At 39.4% G+C, this 17953-nt stretch overlaps 1 long non-coding RNA gene across 1 annotated transcript; it reads left to right on the forward strand.

Moving 5' to 3' along the window:
* The first annotated feature begins 5349 nt into the window (after window positions 1–5349).
* On the forward strand, window positions 5350–7649 carry LOC139180107 (uncharacterized). Its single transcript, XR_011564424.1, has 3 exons — window positions 5350–6700; window positions 7046–7123; window positions 7506–7649. It is a non-coding gene; the product is annotated as an uncharacterized lncRNA (long non-coding RNA).
* Window positions 7650–17953: the final 10304 nt, after the last annotated feature.

The raw sequence follows: 17953 nt of genomic DNA on the forward strand, positions 1-17953 counted from the left end.
CAAACTTTCACGTGGTTTAAATTACTTACTCATTCACACTCCCAATGTACTAGATCATCAGGGAAGCCCTTTGGAGATGCCCCCAGTGACCCAGTGCAAGTGGTTAGCTGCACTTCTCTACAAAGGAGAGATTGTTCTGACCCAAAGACCACCCTCAAGAGAACCATCTTGGAAGGAGCCCTGCTCTACAACTGAGATTGCTCCATTGGGTGGCCTTTGCCTTCAGCAGTAATAATTTCACAGTTTTGACATGTTTTAAAGCTTATTGTCTTCAGGACCAGGACAGGTAATTGAGGAGCCCTCACACTTCATCAGAAGCATTTCATCTTTCTCACACAGCCACACACAAGGCAACATATTTCTCTTTTCACTGACAGATTATGCTGAAATTTACTAGGCCTGGTCAACATGAAAGCAAACACATGTTTGGGCAAAGATTCAAATAATTCAAAGCCATAGGGTCAGCGTTATTCCAATATAAAAGTTAGGACTTTCCCCTCTTCTGACTGCCCAAGAGGCCAAGTCCTCAACACACACACACACACACACACACACACACACCCCAGCGTTTTTCATTTTTCTTTGTTTAAAAATATTGTTTTCAAATATTGGATTCAGTTTTGTTTTTTTATGAAGACACCTGTGATTAGTTTACGCTGAATTACCTTCTGGCAAGTTCATCACCCCGGAGTTTTTTGATTGGATGTCAACTAATCAGTTTTAAACCCTGCCATTAAACCCTGCCATAACATATTTTCCTCAAATCCCTTTAAGAGAGTAGCATAATGAGGAATAAGAAATTATCTTGAGCCAGTATTGGGACGCCTGGTATCTGGACGTCTGCAAGTGTATGATTTCTGCTCAGTTCCTCAGCCCTCTTTCTAGATAGCCATCCAGCAGTGACTGACCCTGATCACACAGCTGACTTGGGCCGGATGTCCATACGCCCTACTGTGTGTTTCTAATTACTTACTGTGCTTGAGAGTGCACACTGTCTGCTGCCATCTATTCCTTAAGCTTCTATGTCCTTTGTTTCCTTCCAGTATTTGTGACTTCCACAATCCATTACACAAACTTGACATTGAAGGGCAGTGTGAGTAGGGCACACTAGCTTCTAGAGCTGAGAAGTCCCACACCAGCCAGGAGATGGGTCATCATTACCATTTGAAAGATGCCATATTCCTCCCTAGTCCTGCTGGCCCAATACACTTCGCTCTCAGTTTCTCAAACATCCTTCCTTGAGAGTTAACAAAAGGTACTTTTCTTAAGGTTCAGTTAGATCAGAAACACTGATCATCAATTTTGTGGTTAGGCATCAAGAAAATCATTGACATGAAGATCAAGATGAGACCTTTTAATGCAAAGAGCATGTTGAGTGGATCAAGGGACTTGGTTTAAGTCCTAGCTTTGCTTCTTATTAGTTTTAGAATCTTGGGTGATTCAATTCACATATTTGAGTGTTAGTTTTTTCATCTGTAAGCTGTAGTGAAGATAAATGAGGTCCTATATGGCTGTGCCTGGCCTGGCATAATATTTGGGCAATGGCACCCCACTCCAGTACTTTTGCCTAGAAAATCCCATGGACAGAGGAGCCTGGTAGGCTGCAGTCCATGGGGTCGCTAGAGTCAGACACGACTGAGAGACTTCACTTTCACTTTTCACTTTTATGCATTGGAGAAGGAAATGGCAACCCACGCCAGTGTTCTTGCCTGGAGAATCCCAGGGACGGGGGAGCCTGGTGGGCTGCCGTCTATGGGTCACACAGAGTCGGACACAACTGAAGCGACTTAGCAACAGCAGCAGTAGATATTTATTAAGAAGTAGCTGTTGTCATGATTTATCCCTTCACAGCTTTACATTTATGTGATTGACTACCAGTAGCATTTCTCTAACCCATCTTGACTAGCCAGGTACTACTAAATGTAAAAGACATCAAATGAAATGATCCTATCTTAGCTGCAAAGAAAAGTCTAAAAGAAAACATCTAAATGCATCTCTTTTGGGTGGCATTTGCATCAGTAGCCAACAGCCACAAAATAAGTGTTTTGGGGCAGAAGATGGAACGTCAGTTTTCTTAACAGCTGTAGTATTCATTTATTGAAGTATAGTTGATTTACAATGTTGTATTTATTTCTGGTGTACAGCAAAGTGATTCAGTTATATATATGTATATATATGTATGCATGTATATATTCTTTATAAAATTCTTTTCCATTATGGTTTATCACAATATATTGAATGGAGTTCCCTGTGCTATACAGTTAGACCTTGTTGTTTATCTGTTCTGTGTGTAATAGTCGGCATCTGCTAATCCCAGGACAAACTAGGACACACTCCTAGCCCTTTCTTCCCATGTGCCTCCACAACCACAAGTCTGTTTTCTGGCTGTGAGTCTGTCTCTGCTTTATAGGTAAGTTCATTTGTGTCATATTTTAGATTCAAGACACAAGTGACATCACATAGTGTTTGTCTCTCTTTCTGACTTACTTCACTTAGTATGATATTCTCTAGGTCCATCCATGTTACTGCAAATGGCATTATTTCTTTTTCATGACTGAGTAGTATTCCATTGTGTAATTCACATCCTCTTTATTCATCTGTCTGTTGACGAACATTTAGGTTGTTGCCATGTCTTGGCTATTATAAATAGCCAAGCTCCTGTGGACACTGGGGTGCATGCATCTTTTTGAATTATAGTTTTGGTTGGGACCTATTTAGAAAATAATAGTTCTATATCCATATTGACTTTTTTTTCAGTTTTATTGAGATGTAACTGACATACACACTGTATAAGTTTAAAGTGTATAGCATAACTTAACTTGCATTGCAAAATGATTACCACAATTAAACTTAGCTGAGATCCACCATCTTATACTGATACAAGGGAAAAAGAAAAAGCAAGGGGAGAATTGTGGTGTTTTTTTAACCTGTGAAGAGAACTCAAGATTTATTCTCTTAGCAACTTGCAACTATACTGTATTGAATTTCTACATTTCTTACATAAATCTAAGGGGAGATGTGTAGGCCATTAGTGAGTGTGATATTACCAGGATGACAATCTGATTTGCGATTGTTAGTATGGCTAAAGTTGTCTGATTTAGATCGGAGGTCAGCACCCTACAGCCCACAGGCCAAAACCACCTGCTTCCATCTGTTGTAAATAAAGTTTTATTGAAACACAATCATTTATTTACATCTATGGCTGCTTTCATACTATCATGGCAGAGTTGTTCAATTGCAGCAGAGGCCCAGAGACTATATTGCCCACAAAGCTGAAAATGTGTATCTGTCCTTTTACGGAAAACAACTGATTTAGTCAACCCTTGATTTAGATGATAGTAGCATTGTTTCTGATTAAATAAGTAGTGACTAGTACTGGCATGTAAAGTTCCTACTACTTACGGCCTGGGAAAAACTATGTGGAAATATATTGATTAGCAATGATTCTTATGTGGATACATACAGAGGTAGGATTGGAAGCTAGAAGATGTGACTGAAGTCCTTTCCACGAGAAATACTGTCTGTCTCTGGCCAGGTCACAGTGGGTTGTTATTGTTGTTTAGTTGCTAAGTTGTGTCCAGCCCCGTGGACTGGAGCACACCAATCTCCTCTGTCCATTGGACTTTCCAGACAAGACTACTGGAATGGGTTGCCATTTCCTCCTCCAGGGTATCTTCCTGACCCAGGGATCAAACCCCTGGCTCCTACATTGGCAGGCAGATTCTTTACTACTGAGCCACTTACGAAGCCCCAGAGTGGGTACAGCCTGATCAAAATCAGTCCATCATGTGTCTAAGGAAACAGGAATATGACTACGTAATGGCTATAGAGAAATATAAAAGCATTTTCTACAAGTGTTATGCTAGGTGAGAAATATTTAATTAGTAAGAACAGTAAGAATGTATTTTGTATTGAGAGGATCTGTTTTGGAGCCCAGACCAAGTAGACTGTACCTCAAAAAATTAAAGATCAGTTTAGGTGATTTCATTTAGGGGGAAAGGTTATGAAATCACAACGTGACAGATTTCCAGTGAAGAGATAGGAAAAAATGTTCATCCATCACCATGGGTTGCCGTGAACTACCTGCATGGATTTTTAAAGTGTTGTGTCCAGGATGGATGAGTGCAGGCTTATGTGTACCCCATAAAAGGAAAAAGACCTGACTCGTGATCAGAAACAGAAAATGTCGTTCAGATGTTTGAAACCCTTCTGACGCAAAAATATTGTGTAATCCATAAACAATTCTTTGTGAGTGTTTTAGTTCATCATATGTCTAGAATATAGGATTCACTAGCTCCCTTCATGTACAAAACAATTGCTCCAGGGTGTGTTTATCTGTTGTTAAGTAATAAACATTATCCTAGAGGATGTTTAAGTTTGTGAAAAAGATGAATTCGTCAAATACGTACACGGAAATGCAATCGAGGCCCTTTTCTGTCTGATCACCACCTTCCACTCCCCATGCCCCCGCACACGTGCACCCTGCCTTCCCACCCTATGACCTGTGACGCGAGCTGCAACATCTCTGGGGCCCGCAAAGCCTATGCCTGGGATAAGCTTCCCTTTCAAGCTCCTATCAGGCTTTCAGCATGGGCTTTGAAGAGATAGTGACATGACTGGGCTCTGACATACACCATAAAGTCAGCCCAGCAGAAGCAAGTGGAAGATTCTACTTGCCCGATAAAAATCAGTTGCTGTTTCCTGTCTTGAAGACGAAAGTTGAGCAAATGAAAGGTCATCTGTGTTTATATTAACAATGCAACAGCTACGCTGCCTTTTCGCAACAACATCGGATCATTATTTATCCACTTATCTTTTTTTTTTTCATCATTCCTTTGAACTGCCTGCGTTTGCTTATCATGATATTTCTGAGTCTATAAACAGCCCAAGTATAGCTGTTCTATTTCTCTAAATAGAGTCTTAGGTCATTTTATTATCCAAGGTTATAAGTCATCGGAATGCCCCCATCTGCTGTGCCTCCCATCTGGGGTAGGTTTAACTCTTTCAGATGATGGAAAATCTAGGAAAGCCATTGTGATGTTAGTTACTTTTTCCTACCACACTGTTTTCCAGTGTATCATTTTCCATTAAAAAAAAAAGAAAAAACTCAAGGAAGTCATTAAATATTTCTGTTTCTTTATAAATAGCATTAAATGTGATGGCTTCTCTCTCTTCACTTACTGCTCTTTCTGGTTTTCTATAGCCCTGATTATTTTCCCCTGGGAGCACAGCCACTCAGAGCTTCTTTTTACCAACTCAGAGAAACCTTTAAAGATGCCTTTCCAGGGCCTCATGGGCAAATCTCTGTAGCAGAGGAGCTGTGAGTGGGGCAAAGAGACAAAGGCTGGTTAGCCCAACAACCTTGTCCATCTGCCATCCTTTTAGATGTCATTACATACATATAGATGGTTAGATTTTCTTACATGAGCATTTTGGGGGTAACAGCACATTGGTAGACCTGTTTTCAATCCATTTGATTACCTTCAATTTGACAGCTCCTTCAGCAGTGATGAAAAAATGAGCAATGAGGTTTTGATGAATCCCAATTTATCAACTGACTCTGAGATACTTCAAATGTGTGAGGCAGGATAATGTTTCTTTCAGTCATCTGTTGGAGAAAGATGCTCAACAGCAAAGGAACTAAACAGTGTTTACTTATATTGATGAGCTTATATACAAAATAGGAATGGAGACAGATTCAACCACACTGCTGTTTTCCTCCAAGTTATCTTTCTCAGCTGGAGCAGGTTAGATTGTTCCATGGCAACAAAGTACTCCAAAATTTGGCAGTTTGCAAACAACCAAAGTTTATTTTCCAATTATACTACATGCCCAGTAGTTAGCAGGGAGTTCTGCTCCATGGTATTTTGTCTGAAAGGCCCACAGTGGTGGAGGAATCTCTTAATACCAACGTGTATTACATCAAACACATTGGTGGACTATCAATACAAGTTATGACTTAAACTTCTACCTGGGAATCACTTCCACTCTCCTGTCTATTTCCGCAGAAGTGAAGGCCAATCCAAGTCTGATGTTAGTGTCTTGGGAAAATATAATTAACCCCCCATGAAGGGAAGCAGGTAGGAGTGAATCACAGTAAAATCCACCACTCCCTCAATCCCAATATCTTTTCTTCATTTGAGCAATTTCTTCTCTTTTTTTTTTTAACCTTTATAGATCCCTCTTAAAACATCAATCAGGAAACAGTGCTTATGGACATCAGCTTCACTGGTTCTAAAGCAAGGGTTTCACTGTTGGAATGTGTAGTGTGACCTTGTTAGCAGATATCAACCTGAGACTTAAATGAATAACCTGGTTTTAGGACAGGCACCATCCACAGAACTACAGGATTTTCTGCTTGATGGTTCCACACTTACGCACAAGAGGAGAACCCTCTTCACGAAAAGGACCAGAGCTCCTGTCTACTCTATCAGCTGCTGGATTCCTCTAATAAGTTACCAGAACCAGGGACCCAGTAACTACTACTCAGCCAGTCCACAGAACCTGTGCGTATGACAGCACCCTGGTAGTTCCCAAGGACCACATCACTCCGTGATGGAAACTCAGCTTGTTTCAGCAACAGTAATGGGTTTTCTTGGACCCCTCAGCTCACCTGAAGATGTCTCTTGGTTGGATCTGTCCTGTCTCTGGGGCAGTTGGTTCAAGACAAGAGAAATGTCTACAGACTGTCTCATACCAGGTAAGTTAATTATTTTTGTTTGGCTTTGGGCATAGGACCTAGTCATATTTCATCCACTCTTAGAAAGCTTAGATTAGTATTACATATGGAAGCTCATTTATTCCATTCAGTGGGTTTAGGTTTTCCAAATGATCATTGGCTGTGTTGACACCAGGGTATAACCTTATGCAAGTCAGCAAAGTGATATTGGACCTTAGTGGTCTAACAATGAAAGTGGAAGGAAATGTGTGTATTTTTTTTTCCCCAAAAAAATAACTAAAGAAAAAGTTGTATGTTTTACAACACGAATGGGATCAGCAATATACAGAATATTTATCCAGAGTTTCTCTTCTCTTTGCGTTATAGAATGATGGAGCCCAAACAGGGAAATTGGCCAGAAGTAGCAATGGCTTCATGCTTGGTGAAGTGGACCAAAATGAGACGGTAAATGTTTTGAGATTCTGGCTTCCTTGCCAGAATTCTAGCCCCACCATAAACATCCATGCCCTCCTTTTACCATGTTGGCCCAAACATAATGAGGCCTTCTGCCCACTGGCGGTACATCACCTGCTATCTGCTGATTACTAATGCTAGAAAATACCTAGACCCTTGGGCAATAACTTATGCAGATATGTATGTGTCTAATTATAGGGAAATTGTTAGTACATGACTTGGACTAGAGATATACAATTAATAATCTAGGCAGAAGTAAAGCTTTGTTTTCCAATGCAAGAAAATGAGAACTTCATTTTGATCATTTTTTTCCCTTTCTCTCTCTGTTTGTCTGTTTTGATACCCATGCATGAAACATCATAAACTGCAATAGAAGAAGTTCTTACAATGTGGCCATTTCTTCTCAGACATCAGACCTACTACATCTGTTTCCTGGATTCCCATCCATCCACTTCCTGTCTGTCCAGAATTCTGTGTCCTTATCATTGTTCATTATGGTCATCATGTACATTTTAAAAGAACAAATGTAAATTAATTAAAGTTTATTATTTCAAGTATATATCTACATGGTGTCTGTGCATAATTTTTTGTTTTTCCTAATCTTTTTTTCTTGCAGGTCAAATAACTTAAGTCTGAGAGTGACCTGTGTGTATGGAAATTGAATGCTCTGTAGGTTCCATTGGGCAAGGAAGTTGCTTAGTGAAATCACATAGTCCCATTCTTGACTGTACTACCATAACTTGCATTTTCAAATCAGCGTGTCTCCAGCCTTAGGACAGTGCTACTATTACTGTTGGCAGATTTTGCAACTTAATTTTGACTCATTTAATGAACCACATTAAATCACCTGCGGCCACATGAATTCCCTTTCAAGTGATGAGAGCTACAGTCTTCTTCAAGATGCCCTTTAAAAATAAAGTTATGTACTTATTTGTTTGGCTGCTCTGGGTCTTACTTGCCGCACACAGTACCTTCACTGCATCATGCATGAAACTGAAACGTTTCAGTGCACACTCCCTGTAGTTGTGACGAAAAGGCCCAACAGTTGCTGCACATGGTCTTCGTTTATCCAGGGCATGTGGGATCTTAGTTGCTGGACCAGGGATCAAACCCACGTCCCCTGTGTTTCAAGGCAGATTCTTAACCACTGGACCACCAGAGAAGTCCTCACAATGCCCTTAAGAATCCTGAATTTCTTGAATATAGAATTATTTCTTCTTACCAACGAAGCAGGGGATGTTGTAATATTCCATCTACTTCATTGTGCTTAAGGAGAAATCTAGTAACATATCTATGAGTGGCAATGAATGATATGTTCTGCGTTCTCCTAGGACAAACCTGGATGATGGTTAAAGAACACATGGGCACAGCCTCAGTGAGTAATGGGAGCTTGAAGGTTCTGGGTGAGGTTAGGGGTGGCTGTAGAGAAAGTCTGCTATAGGAGCATTTCTGTTCAAACTCAGGACTGAAATGCCTCCCAGTAGCCCCCTGTACACACACTTTTTTGTAGTATCTGGCAACTTGCATTGTCATATTATGTTCATCACTGAAAATGTGGACATGCTTTTCTTTTTTTCTGTAAATAATGTGTTAACAGCAAAACTGTTACAGAGGCGTTTAAGTAGAGATCCTCAGAAATACCTATTTCCAAGGTCAGAGCCCACCTGGAAAGGGGGTCTCCATATACCCCAATCGAGACTTATTTTGTATTTTATTAGCCTATCACTATCTCAGATTGTTTTTATTCCATCACTTATTTTACAAAAGAAAAGAAAAATAAACTTGATTAGGTGACACCATATTTGCTCTGATTATCCTCACAAACATAAATGTTTGAACTTTGTCAGTGGGAATAATGTTTACCTTACAGGATTATTAAGCAGGCTAAAATAAATGCCACAAGTACCTAAAAGGTATTACTTCACAAATGGTAAATATTACTGTTTATTAGCTTAGTATGTTGCCCTTGCCCAAAACATTTGTGTTTTAAAGGAAGGCAAGTAACCAAACCAAGGTTAAAGCAGTGAATTTCTTTTTTTTTTTTTTCTGTTTTTAAAATATAAATTTATTTTAATTGGAGGCTAATTACTTTACAATATTGTATTGGTTTTGCCATACATCAACATGAATCCACCACAGGTGTACACATGTTCCCAATCCTGAACCCCCGTCCCACCTCCCTCCCTGTACCATCCCTCTGGGTCATCCCAGTGCACCAGCTCCGATCATCCTGTATCCTGCATCGAACCTGGACTGGCGATTCGTTTCACATATGATATTATACATGTTTCAATGCCATTCTCCCAAATCATCCCACCCTCTCCCTCTCCCATAGGGTCCAAAAGATTGTTCTATACATCTGTGTCTCTTTTGCTGTCTCACATACAGGGTTATTGTTACCACCTTTCTAAATTCCATATATATGCGTTCAGTTCAGTTCAGTGGCTCAGTCGTGTCTGACTCTTTGCGACCCCATGAATCACAGCACGCCAAGCCTCCCTGTCCATCACCAACTCCCGGAGTTCACTCAGACTCACATCCATCGAGTCAGTGATGCCATCCAGCCATCTCATCCTCTGTCGTCCCCTTCTCCTCCTGCCCCCGATCCCTCCCAGCATCAAAGTCTTCCAATGAGTCAGCTCTTCGGATGAGGTGGCCAAAGTACTGGAGTTTCAGCTTCAGCATCATTCCTTCCAAAGAAATCCCAGGGCTGCTCTCCTTCAGAATGGACTGGTTGGATCTCCTTGCAGTCCAAGGGACTCTCAAAAGTCTTCTCCAACACCACAGTTCAAAAGCATCAATTCTTGGGTGCTCAGCCTTCTTCACTGTATTGGTGTTTCTCTTTGAGGTGGATGAAACTGGAGCCTATTATACAGAGTGAAGAAAGCAGTGAATTTCTAGTTGTGGAATTGTCCTCTTCTGTTTCCACGAAAGGTAGATTTTGGCAGGATGCATGTATGCAAGGTGGGCCTCTTGGAAGGCACCTGGTATACCTCTCATCATTAGGGAGCCCTGGGCCAAGCCCCCTAAAGATAGAAAATTCAAGGACAACATGATAGGCATCAAAACAAATAACATATATTGATAACAATTAAATGTGTTGATATTTAGTGATATATTGATAAATAGATGACGATTATGCACGAAACAGGTTCTCATCTTGTTTTACATGTATTCATTTACTTAATTCTCTCAACAACCCTATTAAGTAAGCCCCGTTCATTAACCTCATTTTACAAATAAGGAAACAGAACCTTAGAGGGCTTACGTGATTTGCTGAAGCCCATAGAGTCATCTGAAGGATTTGATGCCGATTTTTCCAGTCCTTGCCTTTTCCACGATATCACACGATATTTAATATTAATTGTGCTGTCCACTCTTCCTGGGCTGACCCTGGATATTCTTGGCAGATCTCATTTAGGGGAGGAGGCATTTTCAGTGGTGGTCAGTTAAACAATGATTAAATTTAATTTACGGACTTAAGCCAAAGGGAAGTGGAAAGAATGGGATGACTGTGTTTCAGGGGAAAGATTTGTTATATTTGTGGTCATCATCTACAACAGTGTATATATCCCTGAGAGGATGTCAGAAGGTGAGGCCAGAGCGGGGTGGTAGCTCATCGTGTATGCTGTCTGCCCACAGAGCTGTGTCAACGTGGACGGCCAGAGTGCGGGGAGTGAAAATTCCTTCCGGTGGGCTGGGAAAGACATATTAAGGCTCTGTTTCCTATTACCTTTATTTGAGGACCAAGCAGCCCAGCATCGATTGGAAGGGACATGTGATGAGGTGTCAGAATGAGAAAGTCTCTAAAGGAGGTTCCAACAGACTCCCCAACCCCTGCAATTAGGAAGGAGGTGATAAGGGACCAAAAGGTTAGGGGAGAGATTAGAAATGCAGGCAATTCTTACCAGGCTCGTGGCGGAAAGATGAGATACGTCCAGTAGCAGAGCTGTGGAAACTATTAGAAACGGAGCTAATTGCAGCCTTTTCAGCATACTTCGGGAAATGGAGGGCATTTTTCCCCTTTGGGGCTTGTAGTTTTTCCAATTGTCCTTGTTCAGGAAAGGGTTCATTCTTTGAGCCGTGTTGCCTCGTGCTCTGATTTCTCAACTCCACGAAGGGGAATAATTAGAGATTCATAGTGAACCAAAATAGAAAAGGCTAAATGCGTGTAGCAGAGAAGTGGAAAATGTTCTGTCTTGTAAATTGTATTGTTCCAGTTCCTGGCAACAGGAAGGAGCGGTTCTCACCTATGCAACTCTGAATGGATGTTAGAACTCACCCCTCTTTTCAGCTGGCCAATTTTCAGTCTCAGTGGTTGATACTGGGATCAGGAAGGGTCCTAAGTTTGGTCAAGAGTAAGAAGAATTTCCGATAGCATAGACACCTTTTCTCCCTGGGGTTGAGAGATGGATGACCTTCCCTACACATCATAGCTGTATCCCAGTTTTAGAATGTTTCTTGTTGTTAAAACTTGGGCATTTTTCAATGTTTTAATCTACTGAGAACCTTTTATGAATCAGGCACTGAGCTAGTTATTCACATGTTATTCATTCAGAACAACTGGTCTTGAGCAACCACAGTATGTCAGGCACAACCCTGGAATGCTGAGAGCACCATGCTGTCTCTTAATTCCAGAAAATAAAGAGGAGAATGGCCACCTATTTTACAAGTGAAAAAAATCCGGGATTCAGAGGAGTGACATTCACAGAGTTGTGCAGTTAACATGTGACAGATGGGAATCAAACTATTAGGAATTCTCTAACTTACTGAACTCTTAATGCCTCCAGAAGCCCAGATCAAGACCTATTCCTGGATCCCCTGTCCTGGAGCAGGACTTTCCAGTGCCCAGGCTCCTAGACTTTGTTGTCTCATTCTGTTCTCTTTTCACCACTGCAACTTAGGCTAAAGCCTCAGTTGCTGATACTCTCTGCCTCCCAGAGTGACAGTGACCTAATTTGACAACAAAATTTAAAGGGATGAGGCTAGAGAAGACTGCCAGTGATCATCCCCTCCCAGCTGCATTTGAACAGTGGCCTTCTGGAGATACTGTGCTGGTGTTTTAATCTGATGAGTTAAAAATGGAGATGGATGACGAAAGATGGCAGGTAGGCAAGATGGGAGCCAGGTGTGTGGGGACATGCCTATTGACTCAGACTCTTTCTAGTTTAATCTATGGCCCCAGTTCTAGGAGCTGACATCATGGCAACCCAGAGTCTCACCGGTTTCTTCCTTGGTTGGGTGGGCAAAGATAGCCCTGCATGACAAAGGTATTCTGAAGGGATTTCTTCCAAGAAGCCAGGAAGACACATTTAAAGGCACCTTTATTTAGCCAAACTGAAGGAAAATAAAGTTCACAAATACCGTATTAGTTCAAGTCAATGAGTGGGTGGCTTTGTGGGGGATTGTTGTTTTCATTGCTCTGGTGGACTGACCAAAACAATTCTCTGTCTCCTGGCAGAGCTGGAGAAGTTCATTTTGTATAATCCAGACACTTCATTTGGGTCCCTTCTGCAGTTGTAATGTGAGCTATTATATCACTGGTCATGCTGTTAGAATGATCAGTAATTCTGTCAATGTGTCTGATGAACAGTTTACACACCTCAGTGTTGTATCTTTGCCATACAGATCAAAAGCTCTTTTGCCACAGCAAACACACTGTCAGGAGATACTTTTTTAATCAAATACTATAAAATAAAATCAAACAACTTCAAAGTTCTAATAGTCAAGATAACTCACGAATAGTTCATTTTTAATTATTCTAGACATACTTTGGGATGTTTTAGTATATCCTAACATAGGAAAATCCAGCTGTTGCTTGTTTTCATAGACACATACCATTACTTCTACAGGAAAATATTTTTTATTGACAAAATAGGTTTTTTTTTTCCTGGCAAAAATAAAGATTCTTTTAATAATGTTTATTTATCTACCATCTTTTGAATTCTGGAATAGGTGCAAGCCTAATACTGTCACTAAACGTGTATTCTTTCATTTTGTTCCCCAATCTTAATTTCTTAAGTTTTCAACAGATGATTTGCTTGGTACAAGGATGAGAAGCTGAAGTTGGCTTGATAGTTGTCAAGTACCTTTTGCTTTCTCCCAACAATGATTTATGAAGGAACCTCTAGATTTCAGAGTTTATCTTTTCCATCTTCATCTTTCATTGCTTATGTGAGCATGAGTCTGATCACTGAGATGATGTTCTTTCTTCGACAGAGTTGTGCCAAGGTCTGTTTGGATGTAAAACCATCATTGATTAAGCTGTCATCATTGAGTCAGGATGAAGCTATGTGTATTGGATCTGTGTGAGTCATTATAGATGATGATATAAGGATAGTATATTTTCTTGATTGGAGATCCCAATGACTTAATAGTGCTTAATAATACAGAAAAAAAAAATCGTTTAAGGGTCAAAGTCACAGTGTACCAAAGCTGTACCTCAAATGACCAAATATGAAAGTGTGTGTTAGTCACTCAGTCATGTCCGACTCTGTGGTCCCATGGACGGTAGCCCCCCAGGCTCCTCTGTCCATGGAATTCTCCAGGCAAGAGTACTGGAGTGGGTTGTCATTCCCTTCTCTGGAAATATTAAATGCACACACTTAAAGAAAATTCTGTTGTGTTATGGCAGCCTCAGCACCAACACCTTCATCACAGCTCTGTCACAGTGCGTCCTAGCCAGGCAGTAGCAGAGTGTTTGGGACTGTATTCATGGATGTGTTCCAATAAGCATAATAATGTTCAGGAGTAAATGGGAGAGATTTGGGGTTCATTTTTCCGACATATTAGGGTATCTTCTACCCTTTAAGCTCACTCAGATGCAGAATTTATCCAAATCGAGGCTCTAGGTTCTTTCTAGAACTCTTCATGGGTGTGTGTTTGTTTAACCTGGCTGACACTGATGCATTGCTCATGACCCAACTCATCTGGGAAAGTCCCCGGTTTCCCCAGCCTGCCCCAGCTCCTAGTTGGAACACAGTGTCCCTCCTGTGTGCTCCCCTTAGTGATTTCTTTTCTCCTGGCACTTATTACATTATATTGTAAAAAGTCTATTATTAGGGAAGTATTTCTCCTTCCTTTATGCACGCAGTTCTTAACAGGAAGAACTAAGCCATGTTTATCTTGTCTCCCCATGGCCAGCCCAGGGCCTGCCTATATAATAAACTCTGAAGAAACTTCCATTGGATGGTAAAATACTTTTTTGAAAATCCCACAGGGGCTTCTTTATTTGCACCAGAAGTCTCCATTTCATCTGGTTGGTTTTGAACAAAGCCAAGATTTAGGGAAAGAGGACGGAAGAGCATTATCTTATAAAACACCTTAGCTCTGCCTGATGAACAGGAAACTGTCATTTCAGAGTTCTTATCAATAAAGATTGTCCTTGAAAGTAAATTTCAGAATTTTAACTACTCTCATTCTCTATTGTAACATCACCATTTCTTAGGCGATTGCTATGGTTTTGAGTACTGTTTTCAAAAGGAAATATTTGATTGAAATTCATTTTCTTTGAATATTTTTATTACACTTAATGAGCTACATTTTCTCAATGTGCAGATCTCACTCTGGAAATATGATGGGAACTTTAAAAAAAAAAAACTTTTTATTTTGTATTGGAGTATACAATGTTGTGTTAGTTTCAGATGGATAGCAAGGGACTCAGCCATAACCTATAATGTATCCATTCTCCCCCAGACTCCCCTCCCACCCAGGATAATGATAGGCACTTTTGATAGGTAACTCCTTTAAATGTTTTGTTGTTTGTGGAAACCCTTAGTAAATTTTAAAACAGCATCCACCTTAGAAATAACATTTTAAATTAAACTTGGGATACTAAGATTCGTGTGCAGTTGTAGGAAATAATACAGAGAGATCCTGTGTACTTTTGACCCAGTTTCTTTCAATGTTAACATCTTGCAGGACTATTTACAATATCACAAGCAGGATATTAACAAGGATACAGTCATGACACAGAACATTTTCATCACGGTGAGAATCCCTTGTTGTTGCCATTTTATAGCCACATGTGCTTTTTTCTCTTGCCTATTCCTATCTTAAATCCTGGCAAACATTAATATTGTTGTTCAAAAATGTTATATAAATGGGATCATCCCGTCTATAACTTTGGGGAATTGACTCTTGCCATTCAGCATAAATATTTGGAGCTTCTTTTATCACAATTATCTGGAGGTTTATCCAGATTATGTGTATTTCAATAGTTCATTCCTTTTTGTGGCTGAATAGTATTTCATGGGATGGCTGTTGAACCATTCAGCCACTGAAGGACACCTGGATGAGTTCCAATTTGGGACTGTTACAAATAAAGTTGCTATAAATATTCATGTACTAATGTTTTTGCATGAACATAAAATTTCAGTTGTCTTGGAAAATGCCCAAGAGTATAATTGAGGGGTCATTGCATATTTAGTTTTCTTTTTTTAAGAAACTGCTAAAATATTTCCAACATAGCTGTACCATTTTGCATCACCAATAGCAATGTGAAAGCGATCCAGTTTTTCTACATTCTCCCCACCCCAGAAGTTCATGTTGTCACCTTTTTATTTTAACCATTATGGTAGGTGTATAGGGATATTTCATTTTGGGTTTAATTTGCATTTCCCCAATGGCTGCTGGTGCTGAACCTCTTTTCATGTGCTTATTTGCCATCTGTATGTTGTCTTTCGTGAAATGTTTCTTCCTGCCTTTGCCTGTTTCCTAATTGGATTGCTTTTGACTGTTGTGGTTTGAGAGTTCTTTACGTATTCTTGAGAGCCGTCCTCCATTGGATATGTAGTTTACACATATTTTCTCCCAGTATGTAGCTTATCCTTTCTTTCTCTTTACCAGGTCTTTTCCAGAGCAAAAGTTTTTAATTTGGATAAAAATAATTTTTTATACTTAATAACCAGATACCTATGGAAAAACTTGTCCAAGATCATGTAAAATTGTTTTTATGTATTACGAGATCTCTCTCCTCTAATGTCACACAAATTTAGCCTTCACAGTAATAATGGAAACAGAATCGTAACTTATAAATTCGCTAATTGTTTTACTTCCTCAAAGCTTTTGCTATAAAGTTATTTCCGATAACATTTGTTGAGTACCTACTCTGTGTTGAGTAATAATGATACAGAACTCATAATTTGTGGTTTATTTGCTTTAGGCACTTAGGTTTGCTTGATTACATCTAAATTTTTATTTGGTAATTTCCATTCAGAAAGTTCATGATAGTCTTGTTTGCTAAATCTTCACTGATTTATGATGAAAAAGAGAAAAAAAGGCCTTAATTTTGCTTTTAACTGTGGAACCTAAAGAAATAAAATGAAATCACTTGTATGTCCCTCTCTAAAACAGAACATTCTCACAATCTTGACTTTTACTCCTTAAACCCTATTTAGCAAACCATCCTATTCTTAGGACATAAAAGGTTGTTTTCAGAATACATCAGAACTACAGAAAAAGTCATCATAACTAAGCACTATTGAAACCTACTTGTAATATTAAAATTTAAAGGCTATTTTACAGTGCCATGTTTATAAATATGTGAAAATGAAATGCATGTTTGACAATAATTAAAGTTAGCCACTGAAAAGTGCAGAGGTAGAATTATAAATGGCTGTTTCTATGTTTTTAATTTTACTAGTGTCTGAGTACTTTAAAAACTATCATCATTTTGGGTTGTCATGGTCATTATTATAGAGAGCATTTTTTAACTTGTGAAGATAAATGAATTTGATTTGGCTGAACTTAGCAAAGAGAACCAAATGAGGACTAACGTGCCACAGGATAACATGGGTCATCATGGTTGTTTCCATGTGATAGACTGTGCTGTCAAAAACCCAGTAATTCAATGTGATTCAATGAACATTAAGACAGAGGATAAAAGGTAGGAGTTCACCAGGATGTATGCCATCTTCACTTTATATGATGTTATTAATTAAAATAAAAGGCTGGATATTTCTCCTAGTGAGATTATATAAAGATATTATTGCATGTATTCAGACTTGCCTGAACATGGCTATGTTGGTTTTAAATGAAAGATTTTTCAAACACACACACACAAAAATTCATAAAGAGAATTTGACTTAGAATTGTGTATTCATAAGAAAAGACCTTTTCTTCTCACATTCTGAAAAGCTGTCTCATTCATTAATCACAGTTAAAGCCAGGAAAAATTTTTTTATCAGTATCCTTACTCTTTTTTTATTTAATGATCTTGTTTTTCAGGTTAAAATATTGGCACTGAGTCAATAGAGAAGAGATCTTTAGTGGTCACATACTCAGAGATTAATAAAACAGTTTTAGATTTAAAATTAGGCATTTTCCCTGACAGTTATGGTTGGTACACGCTTTAGGCTAGATTTCTATGACATAAGCACATGTAGATGAATTGGCAGTGGCCGTGGGCTGCTTGATGTTTGTACCATCTCCGTGGTAGCAAACACCCAGGCTACACAGGAAGCACATACTTGGCTCTCCGAATCCATTTAGCTTATCCACCTGGGAATTTGCAAACCTTCCTCTCACTTTTTCTGTCAATATCAAGACAATTCCTCTGATTTCAAGGGAACTTGAAGATTTCAGAAAGTAGCTTTTCCCTTGGAGGCTTAAGAGAGAACATTCCAACAGCCAACTGGTTTTTCAAACAGAAATTAAAAGTATAATGCTGACAGTTGGCCCCAAAAGAAAAAGGCATCAGAGACCTTGGGTTACAGGCTGCATTTTACCAGTGTAGGACCCTCACCTCTGATACTTAATTTTCTCATAAAAACTGAGTTGTAAAAAACTTTAACTGTATCACAGGATTGTTGCAACTTCAAA

Source organism: Bos indicus, chromosome 27 (genome assembly GCF_029378745.1).
Source record: "Bos indicus isolate NIAB-ARS_2022 breed Sahiwal x Tharparkar chromosome 27, NIAB-ARS_B.indTharparkar_mat_pri_1.0, whole genome shotgun sequence".
NCBI lineage: Eukaryota > Metazoa > Chordata > Mammalia > Artiodactyla > Bovidae > Bos > Bos indicus.